This window comes from Hermetia illucens, chromosome 3 (genome assembly GCF_905115235.1).
Source record: "Hermetia illucens chromosome 3, iHerIll2.2.curated.20191125, whole genome shotgun sequence".
Taxonomy (NCBI): domain Eukaryota; kingdom Metazoa; phylum Arthropoda; class Insecta; order Diptera; family Stratiomyidae; genus Hermetia; species Hermetia illucens.
The window spans coordinates 49,396,721-49,407,186 of NC_051851.1; the positions used below are offsets into that span (position 1 = coordinate 49,396,721).

The window sequence follows — 10,466 nt, forward strand, 5'->3', positions numbered from 1 at the left end:
CCTAATTAAGCCTTCGGAGCATTCGTCTACTGCATCACGTGCGGCAAAATCATGTGATACATCGTCTCCCGGTGCCACCACTATGGAGGTTCTCCTCGGCCACATGGTTTTGGCTCCTCCCCGGCACCTGTGAGCACCATATTCCTGAAACAGAGAGAAAATCTGATCTGTTGATTTACCTGGAGCGAATTCGCTTTGGTAATGGGCCGGTGATGTTCCGATCGTACGAGGCCGGCTCCGGCCGGACTGTTTCTTTGTAACGCCAACATTTGACTAACATCCGCGATCGATGTAGAGTTGCATATCCTCATTTCAGATGTGCTACGTCACGTGTCACGCCAGTAGTCCAATGCAACATCTTCATTTCCATTACCGCAAGACGCCGTTCATTGTTTTTTACAGTCAGCCAACATTCGTTATCATAGAAAGCGATAGGACGGACGACATTACAGTATATTTTAGATTTGAGACAAAGAACACCAGTTGTGGAACGCCACTTTATCTAAGTTGCGTTAATGATTGAAACAATTTCATTGACCCGAGATATTTAAATCACTCAGTTCTGGGCAAGTCACTGCCGCTGACAATGATTCCCATGAGTAACCGCGTAGCGTGCATTGAGTCATTAGTTCCGCACTTCTTGACAAATCCGACTTGATTCACGGTTATTTCAACGATTTCGCGAATACGGTTGTCAACAATGCGTTCAAAAACCTTCATGGTATGGGAAAGTAACCGGATCTGACGGTTTTACGTTTTTAAAAATCATTTTTATTTTTAAGAAATAGGTAACAATAGTATATGGATTGGAAAAATGAACAATAAAAAACAATCTTTTAAAATAACAAAAATAACTTAAATCTAATGGCCACTGTGGGCTCTCAAAATTTTTGAATAACGATTTACAGACAGAGAAGAGAAACAGCAAGAAATGAAAATCTAATTTTACAATAAGTTGTCGGGAAATGGTCAAAAACCCGACAGAATTCACTTGGCCTTAGTGGCAAATAAAGAAATATAAAAAGTAATAATAATTATTTAATCGCTTCAAAAGACACTTTTAACTTAAATTATTGTTCTTAAAACTATCATAATTATAGATTTTATATTACACATTTTTTCTTTTTTTTTAAAATAACATCCATACAAAAAAAAACAAAGAATAATAACGTATGTATTTATAAGTTACAACTGGAGACAAAATCAGCACCCGTTCAATGTATACATATTTACAAAGCCCCACCAAGAAACAAATGGCAGGACTGAGCACGGCCACCGCTAACCGGCATCCCGCAGCCACCAGTACCAAGATTTCTCTTTTTCATCCCGCTTAATGTCAATTGCTCTCGCTCTGGAGTATCTCCAGTCGAATCCCGGAGCCCCCACTGTCAAATTCGGGGGGTATTCTATCCTTTTGTGCGTGGCCCGCCTATGTATATGATACATAACCGGATCACCGGCAGAATCAAGAATTAGACCATTCCTGTCAAGATACACGAACGCTTCGGGAGGAATGAAGCCTTTCGTGAGAGTTTTCTCGAAATACCCATCATTTGGGTAGAACGGCTGCGAAACCCAAGGGTTTTCACCATGCGAAGCAGATCGCACTATATGATTCCGAATCAATCTGACGATAACTGTATCGATTCTTGGCACAGCAGCAGCTGCATACATCACTTCATTAGTTACATAGTGCTCATAGTTTGACGAAGCAGTCCTATTAAGCCCCGTGCAAGCACGCAGACATTTCCTTTCAAAGATCCTTATTTTCTCCATTTGGCTAGCACTCAAATTAAACCAGATAGCACACCCGTAGGTAAGCACCGGTCTAACCAGAGTAAGATAGCACGGATCTGACGGTAATTTGAGCATTCTGGACTACCTTTCTTCTTTCCAAATTCGAGTTATATTACTTTCGCCAGTCAGATTTCTATCGTTTTATTGCTTCCTCGACTTCCAGTTGAGTTGGCCGGTGGAATTGATCCAAATGTCGGCAATGATTGTGGAAGTGGAGGATGAACAAATCCTTCAGTCATGGCTCGACGGCCGGTAAGCAAAGTACCGTTCTGGTCATTCACGCAACAAAAGTGTTCGATATCCTGTGTTCGTTCGTGTCGGCTTTTGGCAAGTCAATACAGATCTCTATTATCATCCCGGGTGTCCATTTTATCGTAAAGAGTTTTGTAATGGACCACTCGGGTGACAGCGATCGCTTTCTTTGCTTGTCGGTGGCACTCTTATAAATTTGCCAATTGGCGAGCGGTTTATCTTCGAAAAACTTGTGGTGGAGACATTTTCATTTGAACATCGTCATTCCAAAGCCAAGTATTTCGGTTGATGTACCGCCTACCTGCCTTGGTGATCCCGAGGGTTATATAGACCGCTTTGTGGATTGTGTCTTCCATTTAGTTCCACGATTCTTGGACATTTGTAGGGGCTGGTAATCAAGTAAGTGAGATCATTTCTTCTTTCTTCTCACGAAATCTCCGCGGGCCAGTGCGTTTGTCACTCTGTTTTATTAGTGGCTTGATTCGCTGCACGGTAATCAACGTTCGATGTTGAGGTGCGATAGTCTCATAGGTAACGGCTTTGCAATCAGTGATGGTGGTAAAATGTCGGCGCCTTATGAGAATATACTCGATTGACGTTTTAGTATTCCCACTATAAAATGTAGGAAGATAAGACAATCGCTTGTTGAACCATGTACCAGAAGTTGACAGAAGGCATCTTTCTCAGCGTCAGGTCGATCTGTTTGTGGTGCTTACGCGGTGAAGAAGTGAATAGTGCGATTAGCTGATATAATGGTAAATTCAATCAAACTGTAGGAGCCTCAATACAGACTCCATCTCCACTTGCCTGTTAAAATCTCTTAGGACAACTTTGATATTGTACTTGGAGCAGACTCTTAGGGTTCGTCCCAAAGTATCCTTGTCCGATTCTGCAGCCTTGCTTATAAGAATGTCAACTTTAACAAAACTTATCCTTCAGAATTTGCCCTAGCAGTGCGTAGACGTTCAATAATGCTTTTAAGGTCGATAATTTTTTTGGTTGATTTAAAAACATATTGCCATGGCGTTATTTGCTATATAGCCGCTATAATATATGATACAGTTACTCTTTCCTAGGAAACCGTTCTCTATGCCCTGATATGCCTTGGTCTCTTGCACTTTTTTGGCATTAGGCTCATATTGAAACGGGGTATTGACTAGTTGTTGAGCCTTTTCCGATGCAAGGAGCACGCGATCCATGGGAAAATGCGGCTATTTGGTTATAACTTCCCTTTGTCATCGTTGTATTGTCAGTCTAATGCGAGACTCTTTCTGTTGCTTCGTAACAAGTTGTTTACCATGTATAGTTGTTATCCTTCCTAATCCCCAAACTGGATGACCAGATGGCCAGTTTGACCCATTTTAGGCTCGCCTCTGTCTTTCATGCAGCTCCTTGTTAAGACTGAACTCCCAGTAATCACCACGTGAGGGTGATGATACTGAGCTGGTGCTAGTTCAGCGGGCGGTTTCCAGGTTTTGTCCTTCCTTGTGGATACAAATCAACACTTTCTTCCTGGGACCTATGGTACTCTTTAACTCTGGAGAAGTTTACATTCCACCTGCTATGAAATTTTGTTTCTAAATCAACTTCCCCATTACCTACCAGTGGCAGATTGGCGATGATCCAGACGCTGAGTTGAAGGAAATATTTTTTCATAAATTTAAATTAAAAATTTAAACTCATTTAGTGTTTGCATAAACGAGATTTTAAATTACATTTTATAACGAATGCATTAGATTTTATCAACTTTTAAATTCCGCAGATATCCCTATAAGGGGACTTACTTTTTCTATTTAAATAAATGTTATCGTTCTACCATGCAGTCTTGTAGACATTATAGCAAAAAACACCATTTGCAAATTGAAATCCCATTCAGGAAAGAAAGCTGCAAGCATGAGAGAATTTTTTATGGTGCCAGAAGTTCTCCAATGGAACTGAGATTTCAGAAAGATATTTCCCAAAATGAGTCTTCACAATGTACACAGTATGTATATACATATATTTCTAGATTCAGTTTTAAAGATTACAATTCGAAAGATGTATAACGGCATTCGATAAAATGGTGTTAAATATTAGTCTCTCGGGAATCTACGAGACTTTCAATTACCCTAATTCTGCTAAATAAATTAAAGTCTGGATAAGAATGGTTAAATCGGAAATGGTAATAGGTCGCAGTGTGAAAATACGTCATTATATTTTTTCCAGCCCTTATTTATTAGGCTATTCAGCTCATTTTCAATATACATAATTGAATACATTACGGAATTTTCTATCTTGACACGTTCAATGTATCATGTCGAGAAAGATACCGCCCACATTTGGATTCAATGGCTTTTCGTGTATCAATCACGATAAAATATTTTATGACGCTTCATTTCCATTATCCTTGTGCTTTGCTCACAACCTTTAAGGATATGCAAATAGTATAGTATATGAAGGCTAGGCGTAGTTTCATTTATTTCAGTTAGCCTTGAGCAAATTACAATTTCAATATAATAAAATCATTTTAAAGTCATACCACATTCCCTCTCTTTTTCCGTTTCAGGTAACTCATCAATGGAAATGCTGGTACATGTGATATTTTTCTCTCTATAAATAATTAGTAGCAAACGATATGCACGTACACTTCAATGTACATACATATGTTACAAATGTGTATAATTAAGTCGTTCTAAAAATGTTATTGCCGTCATTCATTCAGCATAAATGTAAGTTAGGAAAATTGCATCTGACTTTAATTGAAATTTAAACTAATTAAAGTTATTATTGGAATGTGATATTTTATAAAATTAGATAGCTTATGATAAAGGAGCATTTCAAAATTTCAACGAATATAAAAATTGCATTGAAAAATTTCCCATCGGTTCAATAATTTATTAAAGATAAATTTGAAACTAGACAAATTTTATCTATTGAAATTTATTTGTTTATGTGAAAGTTATTGTTCATAAGATGTAAGGTGTAAAGCAAATCTTCTTGACGAATCTGAGTGATGTGTTTTATTTAATTAGTCGATTTTCTATAAGCATAATTGCCCATTTTTAAGGTTTTGGGTAAAACAAAACCCTATTAAGTTATTCACCAAAACCACCTCCTTTTCTTTTCACTTTCCCCACGGGACTGTTAGAAAGCATTGCATAGCGGGGCTGGATCGGTTCTTAACTTTGACTCATTATGGTTCTCTACCCTTTTTGCAAACAAAACCTTATTAAAATCGGTTCAATGTCTGTCTGTCCGTCTGTCTGTCTGTCTGTCACATACACTTTTCTCAGAAACGGCTATACCGATTGACACGAAATGTGATGAGAAGGTGGGACCTGTTGACCCCCAGACATGCAGTGAGTTATATCCTCCGAGATTGAGATTTAGAGGGGGTCCTCATACATGTAAAAGGGGGGTGCACAATTTTTTTCACCAAATATAGTCATGTGGGGTATCAAATGAAAGGTCTTAATTAGTATTTTTGGAAGCCGGTCTTACTTTTGAGATTTGTTAAAAAGGCGGGGAGTGGGAGGGGTGGGAAGTGATGATTTCTTTAACGGACCCATTCTCAGAAACTACCCAACCGAAAAATCTGAAAAAAATCATGAAGCGGCCTCCATATGGTGCCCAGGCCTCAAAATACTCTCCATATCGATTAAGTTAATAAAAAAAAACCCCTTAAGTTTACCTCAGTTATAAAAGTTGGTAGTGGTATGGTAGTAGTATGAATCATATTGTCTACAAGTTTGATCAAAATCATACTATCAGTATCAAAGTTACAGTAGCTCAAAGTTGTCTTTACCGTATAAATTTTCAATCCGAAGTACTAAATCTGACATACTAAATGCATATTCTTAACAAGCTACGTACAAATGGGATAGTTCTACACTCAAATATACTCACACAAGAAGCAAACAAAACCTTTTATGCCTGAAGCGCCCAGCTTCCGGTTTCCCGACTTGTTTGTTTTTTTGCAATTTTTCTAATGTAAACTGTTGATGGATAGATTTCAATTCCTTTACAGCTTTACTCCAAGCTTCCATTAACTCCAGAATGAGCTCCACAATATTTTCGGGTACTGAGCGCCTGCCTGCATCCACCCCTAATATAGTTCGGTGCGCAGTATACCTGGGACAATCAAATACACGATGTATAGTGACCGCGGCTTTGCGACGGGAGCGGAATTTCATTCGCTTCTTTCTGAATTAAGTTGCTCAAATAATGCATTCCATAATATGCAATTACCCTAATGTTCGCCGCAGATGCATTCGGGTGAATTGATCTTGACAGAGAAGAATGATTTGCCGCATCGGTAGGCGCACGCGCTGTTGCTGCAATATGAACTCAACCGAGTTCAAGGCGAGCGTAGCGCATGGGGACCGGTTCGTGAGTGGATTTCAAACGGTCATTGTTGGTGCCGAAGCCGAAGAGAGTAAAATTAGAGGTAATTTCGTGATCTTCCGAATTTCAGCTTTTTGTAAGGAGGAAGGTAATTTATATAAGACGAGAGTCAGATAACTCTGTGAATCGGAAGGAAAGTTAGCAGAAAATGGAATGATTGGCATGGAGGCGTAGTAGGAAAGTCAAGGAATTGGTTTTCTGAGACAGCGGTGCAGTTTTGGATGTTATAACGACGTTAAGTTTTGGGAAGTTTGTGCCTGAACGTGAGGCTGCACGGTAAAAATCTAGAGAAAACATATTCTGCAATGAGGACGTAATTTACGAACGGCAAAATGGTTGTCAGAAAGGAGCTTGCTTTGTGATGAATGTGAATTTCCTCAGTTACTCGCGGAAGCAATCATGGAGTGATTTTGTGCTTCCTCATTGAGTGTGCGATATTCATAGAAGATCGCAATTGCGGCCTCTCAAAATTTCTGTTCTGAGTGTGTGCGAGACATTTTCCTCTTCGTGTGCGTCGCTGGGAGGACTTTTGTGAAGAAAATTAAGAAAAGAAAAACCAAAAGACGTTCGGTATATTTTTAACATTTTGTGTAAAACAAAACCTTATTAAAATCGATTCACGGTCTCTCTGTCTGTCACACGCACTTTCCTCCAAAACGACTAACCCGGTCCGAACGAAATTTGGTGGAGAGATGGGTACTATGAAATTCCACGCGAGTGACATAAATTTAGGTGGAATTTAAGGAGGGCTCCCATGCATGGGAAGGGGGGATTTAAATAAAAAATCATAGTAAAATACCAACTTTTAAAAATTTGCTGAAAAACCCGCATTAAATTCATCCCAGGACTACCCAGCATAGAAGACCATGCTTTGCATCTACATGCAAAATTTTATGGAAATCTGACCATTAACGCCAAAGTTATAGCAGTTCAAACTTAACAATTTCGCGCCAATTAACTACTTCCAAAGCCATGCAAATAAGATGCTGATGTCATAATCAACGAGAATAATTTTCTTCTTTTTCTTCAGCCTTTGTCCCGTTCACAAGCGGCTTCGGCTCGTCGTGATCGGTTTCGCAATTTGATTTTATCAAATGCCTACAATCTTGGTAAGTGAATTTTCGTTACGTGACCGTACCATTGAAAACGCCTTCCTCGGAGTTTCTCAACGACCGCATTAATGCGTGAAACGATTTCATTACACAGTTCTCCATTGGCTGATGACCCGAGATATTTAATTTGCTCAGTTCTGGGCAGGTTACTGCAGCTGCCAGCACTGAGCCATTTAAATATCTAGAGTCAATGCTATCAGGCAACGGAAAACTAGGGTATGCTCCTCACAAAACCTTTTATACCCGAAGCGTCAAGCTTCCGGTTTCCCTACTTGTTTTTGCTTTAAATTCAGTAATATTTGCGTGTACATATTTTTCCTTCCTTTTTTTGAGTCAAGCAATGTCCGTATTAAACAGAAACAAACAAAACAACAATAAATATACGCCACGCCCGATCTCAGAGTGTAATCAATGTGTACGTTTTTTTTTGCTTTAATTTAGTTTTTTCTTTTTATAGTTTTTTATTTTGATTTCATTTTTCTTTTATATTTTTATTTGATTGCATTTCATATGAATATGCCATGAACTTTAGCTTAACTTGAGCTTCCACCTTGATCCTTAACCTTATCAGGGAAATCCTCTAAATAATGGCCTGCGGATGTCAAGGATGGGAGGAAACGTCAGGGGCCACGCCTCAATAACTAACTGAGACAGATTAAACAATGGTCGGGATTGTGGTCCGTCGTGGATCTTCCCTCTCGATCGCGGCACTCGGGTCCGGAGACTTACGGTTCCACGCGCGCGGTCGAGCCGTCTTGTTTTTATTTTCCAGGTTTAGCTCACGTTGTGGTTTTGTTGTTAGGCCGTCGCGAATTCGTTTGCTTTTTTTTACTATTTTTAGATCCGGTGCAGACCAACGTATCGGTACAGACACGTTAATTTTGTACTAATGACACGTGATGGATCAAAGTGCTCAAAGGACCCCCACATTCCCGAGCCTGGCTATCACAGAAGCGTGCAAGAACGTAGCAATACAGTCTCCTCCCACGAAGAAATTCAATAATAATGCGTACAATGTATTTGAGGGCTGCTGTTTCACTAGAGCCTCGATGGTTTTCTTTCAATTTGCAGAGTTGAATGCATTTTTTGGATTGAAAGTCACCAATGCTCAAAGTTTGACATCTTGGATTACAGACGGTTGATCTCGCACTACCAAAGCGGAAATGCTTGTCCGAAAGGCATCCTTCCTTTTCCCCAATACCGGGCAATCTGTTATGTATGACTAGTTCAAATAACACTGGTTAACAAAAAAAAATGAAAAAAATTGGACAGACACTCTGGTGGTGATCTTTACTAATTTTTAAACGCTGAATTAGGATATTTTTCCATCACCCTCCATTTTTTATCACACCCCTATTTATAGATCCAGATTTACTTTTTTTTCCTTCTGAAGAATAAGGGTTCTAAGGGGGTGAAGAAAGCAATAGTAGAGTGATCGTGGGTCCTAGGGGGTAGTGGGAAGGTTCAAAAAGATAGCAAAGGACTCCTATTTTAGCCTGGAAGAATGCCAACTTATAGCCTAAAATTACAGGAAAATGATGGTAAAGACTATGTCCTACGATAAACATCTTTGGGGATCCCAGGGTTTGAAAAAAGGGGGTCAAAGGGGACTTTAACAAAAATCCAGAAAAAATCATAAAAAATCGGCATTTTATGATTAGAAGAGATGGAGGAGGGGAGTATGGAAATGAATCATAAGGCTGAATAATCAAAAGGTATGAAAAATACATACGTGCATCTACTTTGAAGTTTTTCTCCTTTTGTAAGGGTCCTCCAGTGTTTCTCGAATTTGTGTTCAACAGTAGTCCGCCACCATACGAGGGTTCCATTTTCCCGCATATCTGTTCTCCATTTCGGCAATCTGTTGATGAAATCTTTCATCATACTCGTCCGAAGCGGCTCCACAATTTTCCGGGAAAAAACTCAGGTGGGAGTGGAGAAAATGAACTTTCAATGACATATTGCAACCTAAAGCTTTGTAAGATTTAGGTAACTCATCAACTCGTTGTTGATAGTCACCTGATCTTTTGTTTGCAAGAAAATTGCGGCAAACAAAGATAGAAGATTCCAAGCTCGTTTCTCTTTTCTTAACAAATTGTTGGAGAAAGCATCGTCATCAAATAACTATTTAATATGAGGTCCCACAAATACGCCTTCTTTGATTTTAGCATCACTTATGTGCTGAAATTTTTGCTTCAGGTATAAGGATCCTTTACCTTCCTTAAAAAATTGTTTAAAAATTCCCAGCATAATGCGAAGTGGAGGCATACTGATTTTTCTTTTATCTATTAAGGTGTCAAAAGCGATCGTTTTACTACCGGTTATCATTCACGCGCAAAGGCTAGTCTTTTCACACATAATGTTGATCTTTAGCATCCCACTCACAAAGAAAAACTACGCAATGGAAGGACAAAAATTGTAAAATAAGGAATGCAAAAAAAAGAACATAAACCCAACGAAAATAGTGAAAAAAAAAATCTTGATAGAATCGATTCGATGTCTGCCTGTCCATCAGTCTGCCCGTCCATCTATCTGTCACATCCGATTTACTCGGAAACGGCTAAACCAATTGTCACGAAACTTGAGTGGTCTGGGAACCCCTTTACATGCATGCATGCATGCATGCGTGAGGCATCATTTTGCACCCTCTTTAAAAGGGGCTCTCTATACATGTAAAAGGGCGGTTTAAATTTTTTTGCACAGGATATCGTCGTGTCGGGTATCAAATAAAAGGGCTCAAGTAAAACTTTGCGAAACCTATGATATTTTTACTCCGCGTGAAACATAGGGGAAAGTGGGCCCAAAATGTGTTTTAAATAAGTGTAACAGCTCTCGTTTTCAGAACCTTTCCATTCGAAAAAGATAATGGTGCATCCATACAAAACCTAGGCATCAAAATACATCCCATGCGGATACCTACTT

At 39.2% G+C, this 10,466-nt stretch overlaps 1 protein-coding gene across 3 annotated transcripts in view; it reads left to right on the forward strand.

The window, feature by feature from the left end:
• The window catches only part of LOC119652468 (pyrokinin-1 receptor), a 513,354-nt gene extending 508,320 nt beyond the window's left edge, over nucleotides 1–5,034 (forward strand). For all 3 annotated transcript variants that reach the window (XM_038056634.1, XM_038056635.1, XM_038056636.1), the window contains one exon: nucleotides 4,595–5,034. The gene's annotated coding sequence lies outside the window, so the exon portion shown is untranslated. The remainder of the gene's footprint in view (nucleotides 1–4,594) is intronic.
• Nucleotides 5,035–10,466: the final 5,432 nt, after the last annotated feature.